We start from the raw sequence: 13,202 nt of genomic DNA, 5'->3' as shown, positions 1-13,202 counted from the left end.
CCAACAACTAGTTTATTCTTTTATTTTGAGAAAATAGTGGTGATCTGAATAATATACAAAGTAAAAAAGAAATATAAAAATTGAATACATTAAGAATTTGAACCGAAAATAATATTAGGTCTCTATCATACTATCATATAAGTTGATTCATGATTCGATATTTATTATCTTTATAACTTTCGCTACTTGTTTTGAGATATTGTATGTTTAGAAGTTTGTATTTCGTTATTTGAGGTATTATTTGTTTATAAACGAATTTTATTATGAATTTTGTTATAATATAGGTAGAAGAGAGTAGAAGAGAACCCCTCCATACATGGATACACCCTCTAGTTCTTCTGCAGATCCTATCCTCCTTAACTCCTCCATTTCCCTTCCTAGTAATGTCTCAAAAACCTTATCTTCCAAGATCGAAAACCTTGTTGAATATTCCTATATTCCAGAAGATGCTCAAATCTCTGAAACTTCCACCCCACTTTTAAGCCCTTACAACATATTTCGAAAAAGAAGAACAACTATCCAGTCAATTACTAGGCTAATCTCTACAAAACGTCCCACTGAAAAGGAGTATGTCTAATCCTCTAGGATGGAACAATGTGCTCTTACTGCTTCTTCCCAGGAGCAGTATGTCACTCTCGAGATTCCTCAAGAACTCATCACACACTGGAGGCATGAAGGATACACCCACCTTCATTACGGAGCCATCAGACTCATCCTTTCCCTCCATGGCAGAAGAGGACTACCCGTCTCTGCTAGGGTCTCTCTGCTAGACACCAGTTACCTCCATTATGAACATGCTGTAATCGGAACTGTCCTGACAACTCTCCACGCAGGGAGTATCGTGCTTACGCTTTGCCCAAATTTTAACGTAAGCCTAAAAGACCCTACAGTATCTCATAGACTAAAAGTACAAGTACACATAACGGGAGCAGATCAGGTTCCCGAAGCTTTATGTGCCACACTACATCATCAGATCATATACAGGATACAGAACCATGCAGTCAATCTATCATTGCCTAATCGAAATGATGGAGCTTTGTTTGTCATAGTTGATCCCAATGAAGAGAGTCCTTCTATTATCCAGGTGCCCAGAAATATTTCTAGGGCTCAACTCCAAGAACTAGTTCCTCTCCAATGGGTTACAAACTATGAAAAGATACATGAGAACAAGAGACCCATTCAATCTATGGAAGCCACTTTCAGAAGATCCGTAGATGGAACAGTTCGAACTATTTTCAAAAAACCTGAAGGAGACCAGGTCAGCAGCTCTTCTCATATCTTCCAATCTATGATGATACAACCTTGTACTAAAGAAGGCAAGATACCTATCTGGGGTGTCCAACCAAATGGGACACCAATATTGACAAACAAGATAAATGGTCACTTCATATGGGATGCTGATCCTGATATGTGTGACCCTGATTGTGACTGTCACCATGACTATGGGGATTCGAGTGACGAAGAAGAAGAAGAGGATGATGGTAAGCCAGGCGGAGGTCCTTGCAAACCTTCTCCTCCTCCTTATGACAGATCTCCACCAGCAGATCGCCCATGGATTGGTCTACACCAGCAAAATCTTCCAGATCCTTTCTGGAAACAAAGACGGTGCTTAGAAATCTTGGGGAGATACCCTTCTCCTCCCAGAATTCCCGTTCCATGTATGATGTTCACTGAGACGAACTACGAGTCTGAATTTCCTTCCCTAGAGAGACAAGTAGACCCAGTTTCTAATATTGCAACTAAGCCTAATATTTCTCCAACTGAGGTTGGACCAGAAGGACGACTCAAACCTCTGACCCAAGCAGAAGAGGTCCTCAATTGGCACACAGAGAATGCCAAGGCACAGAACAACATACTAAAGCGCATTGATGCAGAAGTAAGCAGGCTTTCAACCCATATTGAAGAAACAGACGGAAGAATCCTGCATCTATCAGAAAGAATGCAGAAGCATTACCATCATCTCTCCTTAGAAATCTCACGCCTTGAGAAGGAATGGAAGACCACCTCGTTTGGGAAAGCCTCTGATGAAAAGGAAAGAGAAATTAGGAGTCTCAAAAGTTAGATCCAAGAGCTAGATGACATCATTGCCAAAAAAGAAAAACAATTGTATTATCCTGACCCTTATGCTTTTGTACCACCTCCTCTAACCTCCACTAGAACTTCTCCTTTTCATCCTCCTTACCAACAGTCTTCATGGACTTTACCTACTGCATCTGCACACAGAACCAGAAAACAACCACAAACCTATGAACAAGAAAAAACCTCTTCTACTAAGTCAGAAAAACAAAAAGAAGTCTTTCAAGACTCACAGGATCCATATTCCCAGCTCACTATAGAAACCTGTCCAAAACCCTGTCTGATAATATCCGAATATACTTCTTCTGAATACGATACAGATGAATCTCTCCATGATATCAATAAGGAAGAAGAACAAGGAAATCCCTTCCTTGACATTCTCATGGCCAACACCTCGTCCTCGAGGCAAGAACCGATCTATGAATCTCAAGAAGAAGAAGAAGTTAGCTCTTTCCCTCCTAGAGGAGATAATCAGAGACCCATTAGTGGACCTTGGTTTACTCTAGATGACGTAACACCAGATCAATGGAGGAAAAGACTCATTGAGTTTGGCGCTTGGCTGGACACTAAGCTCATTAAAGAAGCAGATACTTACAAGGTTATAGAAGAATTCTGTTGCAGAATGACTGGGACATTGAAAGAATGGTATCACAATCTGGGAGCTGTAAGGCAAGATCAGTTCCATACCTTGGGCAGTACTGCAGCTGTCCTTGGAGCCCTCCATGAAGAATTCATAGGAGATGGAGCTATCACTGACAGAAAAATAAGGCAAGAATTCTTTGAGATGAAATGTTGTTCTCTTAGCATGAAAGATTTGGACAGACATTTCAAAAGAATGATACAAAGATTTTACCTGCTCAATGGAGGAAATGACCCAAGCCTGAAAAATACTTATGTTGCTTCTCTTCCTGTTGACCTCCAACCAGAACTCAACAGAATGGCTGTAGCTGCTCAGAAGGATTTCTCCCACATGACAATGGGACAAATCCACCAGATGACCAAGGAAGCGGTAGATAAGCTGTGCAGACAACACCAACACTTCTCAGATATCTTAAATCAGAGAAGTAAGTTTACTAAAGCATGCAACAAGCCTTATCTGCAGATCAAATGCAAAGAAAAATGTATCTGTTCCCGCAAGAAGTCAAAACCTACAGAACCTCAAAAAAAGAAGAAATCCTTTAAGTTCTTCAAAAAGAAAAGATCCAAAGGGAGAACGCCAAACCAAAACTGTTTTATCTGTGGAAGAAAAGGGCATTTTGCTAAAGACTGCCCTAACAAAGCAGATAAAGCTATCAGGCTTATATCTTCCCTCAACTTAGGAGACGAAGATGTAGAATCTCTTTACTCAGAACAAAGTTCTCCTGATGAAACTACCATTTTTGCGCTCCAAGAATCTTCTGAAGAGGAATCTCACAGCCAGACAAAATCTGTACCAGTCTTCTCAACTATGCAACTTTCCAACATTACTATTGTGCCTCCTAAGCCTCATATCCCAGTCCATATACTTTCCTCAAAGTATGTTAAGCCCATCAAAGTTATCGCCTATATAGACACAGGAGCCCAGAAAACCATGGTTAATCCTGACATTTTGCCTGCTGATCACTGGAAGCAAGAAGATTCATATTTCATAGCAGCAAATGGGAAAATGTTCAAAACAGAGCTAGTATCAAAGAATCCCATTGGGATCCGATTCTTCCCAGAATGTATAGTTTGGGCCAAGGTCATAGGCAGCAAGCTACCAGACAGAGACATACTGATTGGAATGGATGTGTTCTCCAACACAGGGGCTTTACGCATCCTCCTGACTGGTCTAAGATTCAAGAAAAAGTTCCAAGCTTTTGTTAATACTGCCAAACTCTTCTCTCTACATGAAGGACCTCTTGATCTAATCACAATCAAGACAAAATTGAGCCCTTTATGTGCCAACAATCACAAAGAATTCAGACATTCTCATCCTTTGTGAAAAAATCCAGAATTCTTCATTGATCTTCCCTTTAAACTTAATGAAGATATCAACCCTACTAAGGCCTCTCACCCTGGAATGTCACCTTCAGACTTACTCTTAGTTAAACAGGAATGTTTAGACCTCTTACAACAGGGATTGATAGAACCAACCCAGTCAAACTGGGCATGCCAGGCCTTCTATGTAGAAAAAAGGGCAGAAAAGCTTCGCGGAAAGAAGAGGCTTGTCATAGATTATAAACCTCTGAATCATTTCCTCAAAGATGACAAATTCCCTATCCCCAAAGCCTCGGTTCTTCCAGTACTGCTAAAAGAATCATCCATCTTCTCAAAATTTGACCTCAAATCTGGATTCTGGCAAATAGGCATCAAACCTTCAGAAAGATACAAAACCGCATTTTGTATTCCTAATGCCCAATACCAGTGGACAGTACTCCCATTTGGACTCAAAGTAGCCCCTTCTCTCTTTCAGAAAGCCATGACCAAGATCTTTGAGCCTATCCTAAACAGTGCTATCATCTACATAGATGATATCTTACTTTTCTCCAAAGACAAAGAGTCGCATAAAATTCTCTTAGAACAATTCATCTCTCTGGCTGATCAACATGGTATTATGCTTTCAGAAAAAAAGATTCATTTAGCACAACTGGAAATTGATTTTCTTGGAATGCATTTCTCCCAAGGTACATACCAACCTCAACCTCATATAGCTCAAGAGCTTCTTAAATTCCCTGATTACTCTTTGACCGTCAAAGAAATCCAACAGTTTCTGGGGATCCTCAATTATATTCGGGATTTCATCCCCAAAGTTGCAAAGTATACCAGCCCTCTGTCCAGATTATTAAAAAAGAACCCTCCTCCTTGGGGGACAGAACAAACACAAGCAGTGGCTGAAATAAAAAAAATAGCTCAACACCCTCCTGCTCTTAAGATTCTAGGAGATGGAAAAAGAATTCTCCAAACTGATGCCAGTGATCATTATTGGGGAGCTGTTTTAATGGAAGAAAATGGAAACCGAATAGATTATTGTGGACATGCTAGCGGTCAATTCAAAGAAGCTGAAAAACATTACCACACCACCTTCAAAGAAGCTTTAGCTGTCAAGAATGGCATTAAGAAATTTGATTTCCATCTTAGAGGTTTCCAGTTTGAAGTACAAATGGACAATTCTTCTTTCCCAAGAATCCTGGAGTTCAAAAACAAGATGCCACCAGACCCCCAAATCCTTCGCTTAAAGGATTGGTTCTCTAGGTATGATTTTTCAGTCAAACATCTCAAAGGAAAAAATAATCTAATTCCAGACTTCCTTTCAAGACCCAGAAAAGCAATCCAGATGATTACTGCCATTAACATTTTCCCTCTGATTTTTATGGTTAAACCTTTACCCAATATGGCAAAAATCCAGAAAGATTACCCTCCTGGACTGCTTCCTACATCTCCTACTGATATTCTCCAATTTGCAAGATCAAGGTATCTTTATTACCTACATGAGACCCTGAGATACAAACACAGTCCCCCATGCATGTTTGATCCAAATAATGAATTAGGAGGAATATATGAATTGTTTTTAGGAGTCGGATGGGATATCTGCGAACCAACTCTTTGGGCCATTTGGTGTAAAAGTGTTCAGAGGTCCATTCCCCTAGCCTTGAAAGTCCAAGAAACTTACAACATCCTGACTGATCCTTTCAAACAAGATACTTGTTCTGGACTCTGTTAGAATGGTTTTCTCCCATCCCATGGTGGAGACATGAGCTAGAAAAGATTATTCATTATCAAAGACAGAGAAATGTAGATATATCTAAATCTACCTCTATTATCATTATCCACCGTCCATATTACCAAAATCACTCTGGAGCAATTTGGTCAAAAAACAAAGCTTATATCTGGGGAACTTTTGATGAGTATCCTATCTCTGACAGTTATAGGCAACAGCTAGTCAGGTACCTCAAAGAAATACGACAAGAGGAGAATCATAATGAGATCCAGCTCACTCCTTCACGATTGATTCCGTCTGGACAGCAAGGTCCTACTACTACAGAGTTCTATATTCCTGAAGGACAATTCCAGATATCACAAGATCTCGGAGGACCAGAAGAAGACAAAGAAGATTTTGACTCGTGGGATCCAACTGGACAAGAAGATGATATTATGGAGAGTGACACTGACCCAAATCTCTCTCCTAGTCATGAACCAATCTTCAAAGATTAAAGTGTCTAAATAAGTCAAAGACAGCTGTAAAATCCAGGCCCACCTGTCGGCCATTATGTTTGCTTTTCACGGATTTCAGTTTGTTTATTCAAATCCGAATATTATGATGTAAGCACTTACGTCTACGGACGTAAAACCTAGTTATGTAAGGTTTTGAAATCCGAAGACGGATTTCTATAAGTAAGCCTCTTCCCTTTGTGAAAGATCATCGGGTTTTGAAGGCATTGTGAATACAAATATGTGTTTCTAAACTCTTTGCTCTTCTCTTCGAAATCTTATATCTAAATTATGTTAAGGTTCTAGGATATCCACGAACTGGTATAGAAGATACTATAGACAAGTGGGATGAGTATGCTCTGAACTCGCCTCGTAGGAGGATCTTGTTCATCAGAATAACTCCCTAGTCTGATCATTGATCCAGTTATGGGATTTCTTGTTGTTTGTGTTATTTCTTATAAAAGAAAGTACGGCTATAACGCCATGGGGGCAAAGAATTCCGGAAATCATTTATAAGGATATTATAAATGACTAGGTACCCGTAAGAAAAAAATAATATTTAAATCATTTTAAAATTTGACATTTAAACAATATAAAATTGGACAATGTGTATAAAACAACTATCATTAAGAATATTATCATAATGAAATTTATATGTATAAGTATTGAAATGTTTAAGGTTTATAAAATATGAGATGTATGTTTAGGGTTCTATCTTAAGTTATTAGAGCATGTATAGAAAAGAATATCACATAATATTCAATATTTATTATATTTCAATCTTAATTTTTTAAATTTAAATAATAACTAGATATATATTTTTTAATATTTCTAAAATTGAAAACTTTTCTAAAATTTAATTTATATAAAAAATATATTAAGTAAATATTCTCTTGTTTAATATATGTTTATTTAATTTTAAATTTTTAAATTCGATTCTCTTTTTGTTTATGATTAATTTTCTTATTTTATTTATTCATTTTTCTTATATTGACATCACATCTTTATTGCATTCTTTATTACATTTTAATTTGGACCACAGCAAAAATTTTTAGCAACATATCATCAATATCATTTTCCTTCAAAACTTCTCATAAATCATGTCTATGATAAGTTTTTAGTTTTACCGCTATATATCATAGTTTTTTATAATCAAATGCCACTCTTTTATTCCATTTTCATATCTATTTTATTTTACATTTTTATAAAGAATTTTATATATAATATAATATAATAATATGCAAACTACAAATCATTTTTTTTTCTTGAACTGTTTTATGTTCGTACAAACGCGTATTATCTTCATGAATAATATAATTTTTCTTTTAGTTAGGTGAACATTGCGAAAACAAACTAACATAGATATTAAATTATTTAAAGACTTCACAATTTTCACCAAGTTTCCTTTCAATTAAAAATTAATCTCACCTCATGTTAAGATCAATAATATTTTATAAATACATAATTTTTAATTTATGGAGACATCTTTTAATAACACAATTATGAAAAAGAGTTATTGAACATCGAAATAAACAGAGTTAAATATGTTTGTGTCTCTCAAGTTTCAGTGAAATTTGAATTACTCTTTAAAATTTTTGACCAATCTAGTTCTTCATATTTAGAAATGCATGAATTTAGTCTTTTTAACTAAATTTTGTTAAGTTTATTTGACGTTTTAAAAGCGTTTTATGATAATATTTGAGTTAACATTGAAGAGAAAATATGTCAAACTGTGTAAACAATTAAAATATTATTATGAAATGCGTTTGAAACATCAGATAAACTTAACAAAATTCGGTTAAAATGACTAAATTCATGCATTTCTAAAGATGAAAGATTAAATTTGTCAAAAGTTTCAAAGAATGACTAATTCTAAATTTCACTAAAACTTAGCGACAAAAATATATTTAATCCAAATAAATAAACAAATATTTTATTTTTGTAACCAATGTTTCTTTATGAATAAAACAATCTTATAATCATAATATTCACCAACAAAACAACAATGTATTGTAAAAGTTTGGTGGATAAGAATTTTTGTAGTTACAACCGACACATGATTGGTGGTTGAAGAATGCATTGAATATGTTATGAGCTTCTATTTTGTAATTAGAAACCCTAAGGGTTTTGGTAGAGAAAAACGTGGTGCCAGCTACCATTAATAACCTTCGTAAGATCATAACATATACCACACTTTTGGACGAAAGAGGTAAACATTTTATTGCTTTTTGCCAGCAAAAAAAAAAGGAAAATGTGTGTTTCTTCTTTGGCTGAGACACCAAAAACGAAAATAAAACAAGTGGAGAACGATGCAATTTGCACATGTACACTTTATTTGTGTGCCATCACAATGTACCAATAATAACTACGCAAGAATATTGTCATCGGAACACAAAAACCAAACATACAACAATGTAGAAGAAAGAACAAAAGACCTACCCAGCTCATCATCGTAATAATATATTGGAATTTGGTGACAAAGTAGAAGGGGAATGAAATCTAACAATTTGTTAATACTTACATTCTTTGTACTTTGTACTTATTTTTAAGGATGTCAATATGGGTCTCGTTTGTCAGGTTAATCCGCAAAATAAACGCGGAGCGGGTAGAATAGTGAACCCGTAGGTTCGCATTGGCCTGCAGCCCGCACGGGCTGACCCGCGGCACAAATTGGCCCGCAAGCCCACATACATAAAAAATAATAATAAAAAATAAAAAAATTGCACTTGTATATATCAGTTACTTTATGAACTTTTGCATTAATGTTTCAAATTTTTATATGACTGAAAAAAACAAGTATTATGTATTTTTACTGTGTTAAAATTTAAAGAATAAATTGTGTATGTCATACTACGAACATAATTATCAATTTATCATCAAACTCCCCCAAAATCTTTGCTTAATTTCGTGAAGTTCTTAAAATTTTCTAAATTTTTGAACATTGAAAGTTTTATCATAAGAATTTAAAAAAAAAAAAAGCGGACTAGCCCGCAATTTTGTGGGACAGGCCAAACGTTTCAGTCCACATTTAAAATGCTGAATGAGGCGGGTCGGCCTACATTATGCATTGTGCGGACAAAATGCAAACCAGACCAACCCACATTGTGCGGGCAAAATGCGAGCCGGGCCTAAATGGGCTGATCCTACCCGCATTGCCACCTATACTTATTTTACATCATGTAAAGATATTAAAAATGGTGACCTAATATAACACTAACTACCTTAAGGTTTTATACAATTATGAAAATTCTCTTATTCGTTTTATTCTTCTTGAAAAAAATGTATCATTGATATTTCTTTACATTAGCCTATTTTTCTTAATTATTGTTTAAAAAGATTATAGGGTGTTTTTCTATGGTCAATATTTTTAAAAACTACAGAAAAAAATTGTAATTTTATGATTCATATGCAGCTAATATAATTTACTTAAAAGGTTAGTATTGATATTAATATTTGTGATTAGTTTAGTTTAGTAATAAGATCACTAACCATAGTGACTTGAAACTTGTTTCATCATCTATATACTGTATTTTAAAATTGGAACTATATATATATATATATATATATATATATATATATATAAATAGTCGGTTCATTATAACATTGATATATAATTAATTTTTAGTATATACTAAGATAAAATTAATTTTAGTCCACGGTAAATTTCTTTTTTCAGGTAAGTTTGAATTCTACTCTTTTTTTTTTCGATCTGTTTTTTTTTTCCTGCCTGTAGTTTTTCTTTGATTGTATGTAGTCTTCCTATTTTTTAGATGAAATTTTTTTTGGTTATTTTTCTAAAATTTTGTCGGAATTCTTTTGAAATTTTAATTGATTAATTAATATTTTTAATTGAATAAATTAAAATAATTATTGAAACTTATTTTATAAGTATTAAAAGTTAAATTACAATATTATTATATATTTATATCCTTCCAATAATATAATATAAACAAATTATTTTTTAAATTATACTTTATTTTAATTTTAATTTTAAAAAATAATTAACAAGCTAATTCTCTTATTCAGCCTCTAGCCTTTCAAAATTAGCAAACCAGGTTGAATGGATCAAAATGGATTAAGAGAAAAAACTTTAATTCAATTAATATTGTTTGAATTATTCGTTAACAGTCATGAGAATTAAGCACGTGTTTGATATTATAATAAAAATAACCTAAATACACAGTTAATCTTAAAAAAAAACCACTAAATATTTATTTAGCTTAATTTCTATTTTGTTAAAAAATACACGTGACAATCATTAAAAACTAAATACATGTTTAATTGTCTTAACTATTAATTAATTTTAAATAAAATTAATGAAATTAAAATATTTATATTAAAACTATAATTTTTATTTTTATTATACAAAATATATCAATTGTTATTCTCTATCTTTCTCTTTTTATGTATATAAAAAAGAAAATTGTACAAAATGAACTTTAAATTCTTAAAGGCAATAAAAAGGAGATATTTCTGTTTGGACTTTTAGATATTTGTTTCTAATAATACAATTTAGTAATCAAATCTGAACATATATGTCCAAATTTGACACATTAACTACAACACTGCTTCTTCATTACCATATCTAGTAATTAATTTTGACACATTAACCACAACACTACTCTATGAAGAAAAATAAATAAGATATCTAATGTCGAGAAAAGCTGATGAACTATTTATGGCACATTAATTTGACTCATTAACCAAAACATTACCTCATCATTATCTCAAAAAGTTATTACACGTATATACTTACCCTGTTTCTTATTGAGGACAAGGCAAAGAAAAAAGAGCAAAGTCACGAGAACACAAATATGAAACATCATCTTCATCTCACATGGAACCAAATCCTAAATGTAAACCCCACAGAGACCACACCATCATCACCAGCTAACAACACAACAGACAACCATAGAAGACCCAATTTGTCCTTGTGAGAGAATGATACATTCAATAAGTTTTATTCTTTCTAACATACTTTTCTTAATACACCTTTTTTAGCAATTACAATTTGTTAAAAATTATAAATTAGGATAAATGTTTTTAAATAGTAAACATTAAAGTTAATTAAACTTTATCAAATTGTCTTTTAAGATGAAATTTTATATCTATTTAATTTATATATCGTAAATTTATCTTGATTTTACGTCAATACATATACATTTCAGACATAAAATTAATTTTTAACATATAATTTGATGACGGTTTAATAATGGATGACTCAATTAGCCCAACAAATAACAATTCTTGTTAAATATACTTTAGAACACTTTAATATTATACGAAGAAATAAACTTTAAGCTTAATCTAGTCATATAAAAAAATTAATTTGAAAGATGAAGTTTGCAAACCCACTGTATTAAAAATTTCTATGAAATATTTATGGTTAAATATGTTTTTAGTCCTTTAATTTTTAGTGAATTTTAAAATTAGTCTATTTCAAAATTTTGAACCAATTTAGTCCTTCATCTTTCGAGATGTGTGTATTTAGTCCTTTTAATCAAATTTTTTTAAATTTATTTAATATTTCAAACGCGTTTCATAATAGTATTTGACTTAACACTAAAATAAAAATATGTCAAACAATATAAACAACTCAAATACAATCCTAAAATACGTACGAAACATCAAATAAATCTAACAAAATTTGATTAAAAGGACTAAATCTACGTATTTCAAAATATAAAGGAGTAAATTGGTCTAAAATTTTAAAATAGACTAATTCCAAAATTCACTGAAAATGAAGGGATCCGAAACATATTTAATCCAAATATTTATTAAACAAACATCATGGAACCATCTAATTTTATGTTTTTAATTAATAAATTTTAATCCATAGAAATAGTATTTTCTAACTCATAGGGATTGCTATTGTGATCCACAACGCGTAAGAGAAATGAATAGCATGGGTGCCCACCACATGCAAACAAATAATATGAAATGAACGGTGTGGTAGGGTTGCTAACCCTATCACAAGAGGAATAATAATATATACATATAAAAGAAAAAGAAAATAGTTTTTATGTAAAAAAATTGCAAGATATTTGCATTGTGGCAATATAATGCAAGAGAAATGTAGTTTTCAGGGATAGGAAAAGCATATTCGTTGTTATCCAAAAAAGAGAAAAGAAAAAAAAATAGTTAAAATATACGGGAAAAAAATAAAATTACATGCTAGGTACAAAATTGTGACACGACAAAGGTACGTGACACATGTGATACATTTGACTTGAGAAGTGTAATTATCGAGATTTGTGGTTTCAATAATTGACATGTTATTTCATATCTAAGTGTGGAAAAGTAATTGTCAGTTATCACATGGTTCTTTAGCTTCACTAACGTGTTTAAGGATAAAAAAATTGGCATTATCATGTAATTTGATAGGTTAATTGTTGTCATTATATTAACATGCAACAGTAATTCACATCTTATTACGTGTATTTAATTTAAGTAACATGTTGTCACACTTAACAAGTGTAATTATATACTTATTTCATTGACGTACATAATCAATTGACATTGTCACAAGTCTAAAGTATAAAATTTCAAATGTATTTATTTTATTTTATTTTAACCCCCTTTAGTTTCAAATGTAATTAATGCTTTTATATTTTTATGTTTTCCTTTTTCAAAAATGTTGTTCTGACAGCCATTTACTTTGTATTAAAAAATACATTGTAGCTTTGATTGATATTACATATTAAAAAAACTATCGACTCTAATATTTTGGTATTCAAAAATAATAAATATAAAATGTATGTAAAAATTTATTTGGTGTGAAAATAAAAGCTATTACGTATTAAAATTTGAAATTCTCAGTGTGGAACTCTTTAACTGAAAGCAACTGTGATATGATAAGGAATGAAGGCCGACAGAATGATGATCTTCTTCATTGCAAAACAGTTGCAATTTCTTGTTTTTTGACTAAAGCTTAGTTGCTGTTAATGGCGTAGTTG

Source organism: Vigna unguiculata, chromosome 8 (genome assembly GCF_004118075.2).
Source record: "Vigna unguiculata cultivar IT97K-499-35 chromosome 8, ASM411807v1, whole genome shotgun sequence".
In the NCBI taxonomy this organism is placed as follows: Eukaryota; Viridiplantae; Streptophyta; class Magnoliopsida; order Fabales; family Fabaceae; genus Vigna; species Vigna unguiculata.
This window is presented reverse-complemented; position numbering follows the sequence as displayed.